This window comes from Manis pentadactyla, chromosome 2 (genome assembly GCF_030020395.1).
Source record: "Manis pentadactyla isolate mManPen7 chromosome 2, mManPen7.hap1, whole genome shotgun sequence".
Lineage (NCBI taxonomy): Eukaryota > Metazoa > Chordata > Mammalia > Pholidota > Manidae > Manis > Manis pentadactyla.
Window position 1 is genome coordinate 6963978 of NC_080020.1, and position 11492 is coordinate 6975469.

The window sequence follows — 11492 nt, forward strand, 5'->3', positions numbered from 1 at the left end:
TTCTGAGCCTCACTGAAAGCCCTCCTCAGTGGGGCACACGATTCACTGTTTGTGTGAAGGAAACCAGTAAAGTCTTGCTAAGATACCTTTTATGTGACGGTGAGTGGAGAGGAATTGGCCTCTTGCATGTTGTTTCCTCAGCTTAGAAATCTTACGCGTTTATGCTACCGTTTGCCCTGACAGGACTGCGTGGCCACATCAGTCAGTAAGTACAGGATTCAGACCCCATTTCATGCACACTTTTACCCCACCTCCTTCCCATTTCAAAGATGCCTGCCTTTGCGGAGGTTCACTAGCCCCATTTCTGACATGTTTTTCAGGACAAACAAAATGCCTGTGTATTTTCCTCAGGCTTCTACTCACAGATTTTCTCAGAAAACTGTCATCCCATCTCCCTCTTCATATATTGTCTGATGTTTGGACAAACTGATTTACGGTAATGATACATACCTATGTGGAATAAAGTATGGGCTGGATACATGTTGACTGATAGTTGAAAACAGGTGAATTTCAAATTGTCAATATCATTCTCACAAGGGGTAGATTTCAGCCCCATGTCTCCCCTAGGCTGGTGCATTTATGTGGATCACACACAGGATGTCGAGGCCTTTGTGGGGTTATAAGGTGTATAAGGGCACAAGGAACAATTGTCTCCCCAAACAATCTCTTTTACTGACCAGGAAACTGTATACACTTCACCTGGAGAGATGCTTTCTTTTCGCTGAAAGCTTGCCTTTTAGTCTTCAAACACCTGTCTTGTTCTGCTTGAGTCTGAGACACTACGTTCTTCCTACAAGCTGCCTGAGCACAATGAACTCGGAGAATGAACGCTGTGGTGTGTGAAGGTTAGGTGGACGTGGGGAGGGTGTCTGTGCAGGGGACAGGGTGCAGCCTGATGAGAAACGTGGAGAGGAAAGGAGGGGACAGCTTGTGCTCTTTGCCTCTCCCTTGATCCCTCTCGGATTCGTTGGCTGCCCCGTCCCAAGGGACTTCCACTGGCTATTATTCCTCTTGGTGGTCATTCTCCCCAATTCGAGTCTCATTGGATTACAGATTTATGTGCATCCCAGACATCGGTGGACCTGGCACGGGCATGGGACCCCTTCACACTGATAGACTAGTGCTGAGCCATGTAGACACTGCACAGTCTTGGCTGGAGTTCTGGAAGCATCTTTTCTGGTGAGCCAAGGACAGAGGTCTCCCTTCCTGCCCTTAGTGTAGCCTCTCCTCTGTGTTCTGCATTCCATCTAACCGCCTCTTCTCAGAATCTCTCTCTGTTAATTATTTCCTTTATCTCTTACATTTTCAATACCCCTGTCTTTCCCCTTAAGGGTTTCTCTGTTAACATTAATCTTATTCAATCTCCTCCAGTCAACCAACTAAACCAGCCAACCACTCAAGCAAGCAAGCAGCCAATCCACTCAAATTCTACTCTGTCCACATGAGGACAGAGGCACACATTTCTCCTTTTGAAAGTAAATTTCCCAGAAAAATCATACAAGTCAGTGTCTCCACTTTCTCACCACCCTTTTTTCTTCTGAAAAGCATTCTCTCTTGGCCCTGCTGCTCTGCTATCATTCTTCACACCAGAAGCACTAATATCCTCTTTGTTACTAAATACAGTAAGCATTTCAGAGTTCTCTGCAGCGCTAATGCAGCCAACCGCAGTCACCAAGTAGAAATCCTTCTCTGCCCTGGCTTCGTGGTGTCGCACAGCCTTGGTTTAATTCCTCTTTCTCCATAATCTCCAAAGGTTCCCTTATCACCACCCCTTTTCTCTGTAATGCTCTGGCTTCCTTTTCTTTGCCAATTCCCTGAGGGTCACTGATACACAGATGAAGTCCGAGGTTTCTGACCCCAATCGGATTGACTGAAGAAGTTAGAGGGACCTGCAAAAAGTCACTAATATTTTAGTTTTGCAAATAAGAACATTAAAAACCCCTGAGTGACTGTGTTTTATAATAATGGTTTGTTAGAAAAATAGTATTTTATTGTTAAAATGAGAGAGAACATACCCACAGAAGAAAAGACAATCCTTTGAAAGGAAGGCGTTTAGCTATGTGAAAACCTAATTTATTTATGCTCATGGACTGGTAGAACTTACATTCCTGACAGCAGTGGCCTGGAACAGTGTTCTAATATGTGTGAGAAAATGGAATCTGGCAATGTTACTGGAATTCTCTGGGGAGGTTAGCTCTCTGTTCTATAACTCACAGGTATTTTCTCCCGGTTTGTCACTTGTCTTTAACTCTGCTCATGACAGGGGCTCCAGAGAGAACTATCAGATCCTGACTTTAAAATAACTACGCAAACTGAAAACAGAAGGTAACTTACTTGATTCAATTAAGGATATTTATAAAAACCTGTAACATAGTATACTCAATGATGAATTTTTTATGGCTTTCCCTTTGAGACTGGGAACAGCACAGCAATATCCCCTATTACTACATTTCTTCAACATTGTGTGGAAGGGCTTAGCAAATTCAATAAGGCAAGTAAATCAGTGGTATAATTATTAGAAGAGAAGAAATAAATCTGTCATTATTCATGACTGGTATGATTGTGAACATAAAAAATCCAGAATAATAAACTATTAGTGTTAATGAGTTTAGCAAGGTGTCCATAAAATCAATTTAATTTCTATTTATCAGCAACGAACAGTTAGAAAATGAAATGTTTAAAAAAATACCCTTTACTATCACATCAGCTGTTTCATATATTTAGGAATAAAACTAACAAAAATCTGCAAGACATTTATGCAAAGTATATAAAATTATTGAGAGACATTAGAGACTTAAATGAATGGAGACTTACTATTTTAAAGATGTTAACATTTATATCAAATTCATCTATAGCTTCAAAACAACAAAAATCCAGGAGTGTGCATGTATATGTGTGCAGAATGGGTAAGTTGCTTCTGAAAGGCATATGGTAATGCAGGAGAGAAAGAGACAGCCAAGTCAGCTTTGAAGAAAGAGAACAAATTGAGAGAACTCATCTGTGTATCAAGACTCACAGTGGTGCAATACTTTAAGCAGTACGATATCAGGGCAACTGAAACCTAGATCAGTGGAACAGAATAGATAGCTCAGAAACAGACACACACGTATGGACACTTGATTTATGACCTGGTGGTACTGCAGAGCAGTGTTGAGTATAGTCACTTAGAGGTAGATTATGCTACATATTAAAGGTAAATGAAGGAAATTTCCAGAAGATAATATAGGAGAGAGTCCTTATGACTTTCGGGTAGAAATTTTAAGAAAATACAAAAACAGCAAACAAAAGCATCACTCATAAGAGAAAAGAGAGACAAACTAGACTAAACTTAGGAACTGTTAAAAGATAAGAAAATGTCACTATTAAGAAAGTATGAAAGTAAGCTGCAGAGTAGATGTTTCAAAAACTTTCAAAGTCTATAATTAAAATACATCCTAATACTCTCTAATACATATGTATTTTATATTTATATTTATGCACATATTTATATTATCTATCTACCCTATATATATTATATATATATATATATATATATATACACAAACATATATATTAGAGAGAGAGTGGTCCTACTTATTAATAAAGAAAAGATGAACAGTAAATAGAAAAAGTAGCAAGAGCTTGAATAGACTCTAAATATAAGAGGATATCCAAATGGCCAAAAATATCTGAAAAAGTATAAAATCTAATTAGTGATCAGGGAAATGCAAATTTAAACTACAAGGAGATAGCACACAGGTTACCAGCACAGCTATAATTTAAAAAAAACACAGTCATGCACTATTTGAAAAGGATATGGAGCTATGCAAACTCTCACACACAGGTGGGACTCTTAATTAGAGCAACTGCTTTAGAAAACAGTTTGTCATTTGTGACCTACCACACTTGAGGCTCTGGGAGTCTTATGAACCAGCAGTTTTACCTCTAGATACAGATCGCCGTAGAAATGCACACCCAGGTGCTCCAAGAGACTCAGACAAGGATATCACAGAAACAGTTCTCAGAAAAGGACAAAAGTGGAAACAGTCCAACTGTCCTTGCAAAATAAAATGGCTAAGAAATGGATATATTCATCGATGCGTAACATATGGTATTGAAAATGAAGAAACTAAATCATTCAAAGTGATTTCAGATCAAGCATAGCCAGTGGACAGTTCTCCTGTACTGCTTATAATTGTCGTGTGTTCCATCAGGGAAATATGTGTTTTACAGTAATAAGACACTGAGACATTAGTTTGCCCTGTTCTGTATGTCTGAAATGCAATTTTTCTCGTTTTGCACTTCATCGTTCTTTGATATTTATCTCAAAAATCATTTCTGTGCAAACTTTACTGATCCCTCCACGACCACTCCAGAGGATGAACTTCTTCTCTTTGCAGAGCATCTTGCACATACATCTATTGTTGTATTTATGGCCTTTATTATAATTAGAGATATTTTCATTCTTCCTGTAATTTACTGTGCCCCACCAATGGAAAGGAACTTACTTTATTAATTTTGAATCTCCTGATGCCTAGAAAAGTTCTCAGTTTTTAGCACATACCATATGCCTCCAAATTGTTATCTAAATTTAGTTAACATTTTCAAGGATAATAAAATTTTTTTTGTAATTGGCCTACACATGCCTAAATCCCTGTATGTGGAAGTGGGGAGCATACAGGTCCTTCAGTGATCATGTCAGAAACAGGCTAAGTTTGTGTTGGATATATGCCAGTGTAGGTTAGGTGCATACACAATTCTATGCCCATTTTCCCTTTTCTCATTTGTCTTATATCAATGCTTCTTTTTTTACTTCAGCCTTTTTGCTTGAAGGAATCTCCCATACACAGCAGAGGCAGCAGACCAGGAGAGGTGGGCAATTTCCAGGTGAATTCTATGGCCCACACTGGCTTATTACACTCTATGCTCTACACCTAGAAATCAGGTCATAGGACAAGGAATTGCCCCATGCTTTTACTCCTTGCAAAACCCCTGCAACTCATACATACAATGAACGAAAATAACACAGCACTACAAAACCCTGTGCTCTCACTGAGGGCAACCTCTTTTCAAAGTAGATAATTTTAGCTTTAGTAGTTCCAGCTTAAGTAGCGTCTTGCCAATGGGTTTCAGCCCCAAGCAAGTTCACTATGGATTCAATGAGGCCAAAGAAATGATAGTAGAACATTCTTGGGGTGAAAGGGTTATATCCAACTTTATTTACATGGTGGCAGGTCAATCACTAAAATCCCATCCACTCAGAGCGAGTCTGCACACAGCAAGTCAGACTCTGTCTCTGGGGCCCTCTGCCAGCACGGCCGTCCTCTAGGCCTCTGTCCTCGATGCTGCCACCACTCCAGCCTCTGCTCTGCTCTCCTGCAGCCTTGCAGCCATGCCACCATGTCACCCAGAGCACTGGGCAGGGCTCTCCATATAGAGTCAATAATGATGTATTGCTCACACGTGTGCAGTGAGCTAGCCAACCAGGGCCAGGTGGGAATCCTGGCCACAGGAGCTTTCATTTTATCCACCGTAGTTAAGAGTGGCATTTTTTAGTGGGAAGCAGGAAACAACCATGAAGGAATGGCTTCTAAGCAAAGGAATGGAGTTTTTCAGCACCGCTCAGCACAGATTATTTTTCCTGCCTGTAGGTAAGTTTACCTACAACTCTTTCACCTCATCCTCAGATAGGATTTGAGGCTTTTGAGGGAATGCTTCTTCAGTGGCCCTCAAAGGCAGAATGAAAGCGAATTAATATCTTTTGCATTTTTTACATTTCATGAATTTACATAAGAGGAAATTAAGAGTAGGACTATCTGCAACAACAGATGCACTATTTTTAGCCTGTGCGGATGAGACAGAAAGTCTCACTCAAAGTGTGAGTAAGAGATGGGGCTGGGGGGGGACAGAATGGAGGGGGGAGTGGGGAGAGAGGAGAGGCCCCTGCATTAGCACTCTCGTCCAGCAAATGACTAATTCCAGGGTCCACTGGCTGGATCATAAACAAAAAAGTGGATAATGAAATCCAGGTAGTGATTGAGAAAGAGAATCTCTCTGCAAATCAGGACTCTTCCCTGGCCACATATGTCAGGGGTTTACTAATTCCTCGAAAGAAGGGAGTGGTAATTAACATCAAGACTGCTTTATAAACTTTCACATTAATTATACTTCTAAAAACTATGCCATCCCTTAAGAGGCTGTGTATTGGTCATTAGACAGTACATGTTCAGCTGTCCCCCTGCCAACTATTTAATTTGTCCTCATAATCCCAAAAATAAAAAAAATACCTTTTCAGGTAGAATTAGCAAGTTAATAATCCAGGCGAACCCAATTAGCAATCCCGGTACACACAAAGAGTATAACAAGGAATTTGTCTCTTATTATTTAAAAAGCCTACTTCTATTTTGATATGTTACCTGTTAATACTATTTTCCGGAGGTGTGATCCATGGGACAAGTTGATCAGATCCCTGGGGCCCTTCTAGAATGGGCAGACTCCCACATCCCACCCTACCTATTGAATCTATGGGGGCTGGAGTCCTAGAATCTGTTTAATACCATTATAAGTGGTTCTTAGAAACTAAACAATTCTACCAGTGTTATGGCTGAGGCTGAGAGGTTTCTCAGTATGAGACTGAAGGTCAAAGGCAGGTAAGGATCAGGCGCTGTGACGAGCACAGGTCTGCTAGCCCTGAATCCATCATCCTGTCACTGTGCCGCCTCTCCTAGCCCGTCCCTTATGCTTGTGTAACCCTTTACTTCATTAACACATCTCTGGTGTGTATGCCTACCCGGGTCCAATCTCTAAGAAGGCAAAATCTCAAGGATAAAAACCGCCTTCTTTTCTTAGCTTCTGGGTCCAGATGACCTATTGTGAGCAAGTCTTGGATATGCTCCCCATGACATACTCTTTCCACAGACACAGAAAACATTGACGTTATGTTTTTTCATTAAAACCCTTAGCTCGTGGAAGAGACAACTCCACACAGCATAGGACTAGAGGAAAAGCCACTGTCAGGAGAGGAACTGACCCACTTGGTCAACAGGAGCTGGGGCTGATGAGCAATGAGAGCTGGGTTCTTGACTGCTTGAGAAGGGGCTGAATGCCACCCGCCCAGGTGACTCCAGGACCTATAGGAGCCACATGCTGGGACTGAGACCCTGGGAAGGAATGAGGATTGAAATAGCTCTGCCTGACCACTCCAGGCTGTGATTTGCATATTGCCCATTGCCCATGACCGGCAGGGAAAATCAGCAGTCACACCTTTGCAAACTAGGCGTGAGATTTGGGTTTGGATCACCCACGAGGTGAAATCCCTGAGATACTGATACAAACTACAGCCCAGATCTGAACACTCCAATGGCTATATTGAAGCAGTTATGGGACCATTCATAGGGAGACCGTGCAGGAAAATATCCCTCCAAGTTCATGAAAATGTCCAGGGATCTGACAAGGGGAGAATGTATACCTGGGGAACTAAATGATGGTGCTTCAAAGAGCTGTCAAAAATCTGCGCAATTTAAAATTCTCATAGAAATAATGGAAGGAATAATATCATGAACAAAACCAGATATAATAGTATGATATAATAATATCATTATAAAACCAGAACAGATTAAATATAGTTAGAATTATTAGAAAGAAAAAAAATATAGTCACTAACATTTTTCTAAGAATTTGATTGAATAAAAAATAAACTAGAGTCAGAGAAATGGAGAATAGGTTAAAATGATCTCTTCTTCATCAAACATTTATTCTATTAACACACAACTTTCATGGGCAAAGAAGACAATCAGATATTACTAGTGAGAATAATATGACACCAGACAGTGGGTGAGCTAAACAGGGCGATGGCTTGTGCAGATCTATAATACCTTCATAGGAACCCTTTGGAGAGATGTGTTTCAGAATTTATAATTTGTTTTATTTTAGAAAGTTAATATGATGTACACACTATAAATTCCATAACATTCCTTGCTAGTTCTGGGGGAAAAACCCCATAATTAAACACATCAACATTTATCTGCATCACAGTGTATGACGTTTTGCAATAAGTTTATAAATAAAGGCTCTAAATAGCCTCTGGGTAGATGATCTATTGGCCAATTCTGACCAGATTTGTAGGCAAAAGTGTTCAAACTTTCCATTTTCAGAGCTTTCTGGATTTCCGAATCGTAGATAAATCACAATGGATGTAAAAAGCAAGAGCAAACTGGTGTTGAAGATGTAATTCGATGTAATACTTGTTTGGTTCCATTTGGGCACATGTTCCAGCAATCTGAGCAGCAGAAAGGGTGACTGCTGACCAGGCCTGGAGGCACTGGGGCTGGACACGAAGAACAGGAAGGAGGCAGGGTCAAAGGGGAGGCAAGAAAAGCAGCTGAAGACTCCGGAGAGGAAGCTCAACAAAAGCAGGGGTGACCAGGGGTGAGGAATACGTGAGGAGGAGCAACCTGAGGGATCGCGGATTCCAAGGTGGAAATGTAAAGGCGATGCTAATCATCAGGGAGGAGCAGATGCGGAAATCTGAGAGCCCGGGATGCGGGAAGGATGAAGCCTGAGCGGGAGAAGATAGGAGCTCAGAGGGCAAGAGGGTTGAAAATGAGACAGGAAGACAAGACAGGAGGGTTTCAGAGGCCAGGAAACCTGGGAGACAGAGGTGAGAGTGAGCAGGTGAGGTGCAGAGATGGTGGGAAGAGGGTCAGGGAGCGGATCCCAGACAGAAGTGTGCAGAGGTGGGCGGGAGAAGGGGACCCAGGTGGTGGGAAGCCGAACCAAGAAGGGGGCAGCAGCGGGGGGAGGGCGCAGAGACAGTGGCAGGGCAGAAGCCAGAACAGTGGAGAGGAGGGCGCGCAGGAGGAGAGGTCAACGATGGGGTCAGTCAGGCTGAGCCTATTTCAAAGGCTTTTGCTCTTTTTTTTACTGTATGATTCCATTTCTGTGAATGAAATGTTCAAAATCGAAGGCTTTTGACTTCGTATTAAAGTTGACTTTTCAATCCAAATTCCTTTCTAATCTTAAAATGTTCAGAACTCTGTCGCAAAATTATCACATCAGTCATTTCATTTTGATTTAGAAGCACTTCTCTGAGGCATTTATCCATGTGGAAATTCATTGCAAACTTATTTTTTTCTCTAGTCCTCAACAACTGGAAGTAGAGGGATGAGAAATTGGTATATGTGAATAAAGCACGGAAAAGAGGTGTATTTTTCATTTTCAGATAAATCCACTGTTACTTCTCATGTAAAACAAGCACATTCATTTTGCCTGGTGAACATGCGGTTATATATTTACCAAACAAGTAAACCAGGCAGTTTGGGTTCTCACTATTATACATTGAGATATATGCATATATAATATATATAATGCGATATTATATATATATATGTGCTCTCCTAAAAATGTGCATTTATTATTATATAACTATGTACACAAAAACTATTCTTGAGTCTCATTCAGGGCACAATTTCCTAGGATAAAAACACAACATTTTTCAATATCAATTTTCTTAAAAGCAGCATCCCAATTTCATCTCTAGAATTTATCCAATTTTGCCACTTCAAGTGAGAGTCCTCAAAACTCTTAACACATCTGGTCATATTTACTCACCGTGAGATGAACGAATGACAGACATCTGTTGCCACATGTATTTAGCAGTGCTGTTAGAGTTCCCACATCCTGAGTGGTTTTAACTTCGGAGTTTCTGACATTTTCCCTCCTCCCTCACAGCGGGGCTCCATTCAGCCCCTAGGCGGATGCGTTTCTTTTTCATTAGTGGTGTTGCTGTAGCCTCTCGTATGACTAGCCTGCAGTATAATTGATTTTCGCAGCTATCAGAAGCCTGGATGTAATTGTGTGAAATTAGAATTTAATTGGAAAACCTTTTCTCAAGTTATAGACTGATTTGAACTCAGAAAAAGGGTGGTCGGAATTGAGCTCTGAGCTTGTCCACTAGGGGGCAGTCAAACACTGCTCACTTCAAAATGCTGCTGGGTCCCTGCTGTTGATGACGGCATTTTTCCAAGGTTAGCAAATTATTTGATAAGTAGTAATTGGTAGTTTCTAAGTAAGATGCTTGACACTTCATGATTTAAATTTCTCGTGTAAGCCCATGTTTGGGTTTGTAATACTGTCCATGATTAGTCCACAAAATCTGTATTTTTTCAGGGTATGAGGTGGTTTGAAGCTGGTTAATAAGGATACCCAGTGATTAAACGGATGATAAAATACAGTAGAAAGTGATAATAAGATGTTATATTTACTTATAAATTAATGTCTGTAGCTTCAGATAGTATCATTTATTCCCCAAACTCTCAAGTTGGTCTTGGCCAGAAGAAAAAACACAAAATATAATTTCTACCCTTTCCTGTTTGGTTTAGATTTGATCCTACGAATCTAATACAGATATTGATTAAACTTTAAAAAGCAGTCTTTGCTCTTACATAATTCGAAATTACTTTTCTTTGCTTTTTATATCTTTATAGCTTTAACTGTCTATAATTTTATTGCGAAAAAGAAAAAAGTTTTGTTATTTATGTAGCAAATGATTACTACTTGAATAAATACAAGGAAGATATCAAAGTATTGATTAGCACGTCCAACTTTGAAAATAAATGATATAAAATATAACAGGTTACATTAGCAATCCAAAGTAATGTAAGATTAGAAAATAAAATTTCCAGAGAATCACAATTAATAAATACTTATCAAGTTGTTACGTTGGGTCTTAAATATAGCATTTACTTAGAAATAAAAAACAAATAGTAATCATGTGTTTAAAACTTCTTTCCTTCTTTTTCTGGTTTAAAGAACACCATTACATTATGAAAAAACTTAAAACATTATTTTAGCAATAGCTGTTTTTCATCTCATATTTTTTCTAAGCAAAATCAATGAAATGCATTACTATAAGTAAAAGTAATACTATAGTAAAATTGGTTAACCTTATATTCCTGTATATTAAAGAATTTTTAAGAGTATAGATGACCTCTATAAAGTATGTTGAACCCAAGAACCTACTTTTAACTGTCCTTCTAAAAATCACATGAAATTGAATATTGCAAATGTGCATAAGATATGACCTTCTGAGAGACCTTAAATCAAAGAACATCAAATTGTTAAACATCTATATGTCATGCAAAATGAGCTCATATGTTGTTTCTTCTTAAGAAATACTTCATATAACACAGTGATAACTTAAGATAACAGTTTTTCATTAAGAGATTAAAACATAAAATATCAATTTTGCTAAGTGCATCAGAATATTTTTAAATAATTTGAAGCATAGTTTTAGTACCACTTCAAATTCAAACTAAACTTTAAATGTTTAAAAAATCTTCTACTTATTAGTTCTTAAACAACTGCTTATAAACACTGCATTCTAATTCAAGATTTAAAATATTCAGTTGATCATTTAATAAAAGTGACTATTTTAAAAGCCTAAAATGAATTTCTCAGAAAATTAAAATAACTTCAAACTGTACTTATTCTCAGAGAGTTTACAAAGTCTTTAA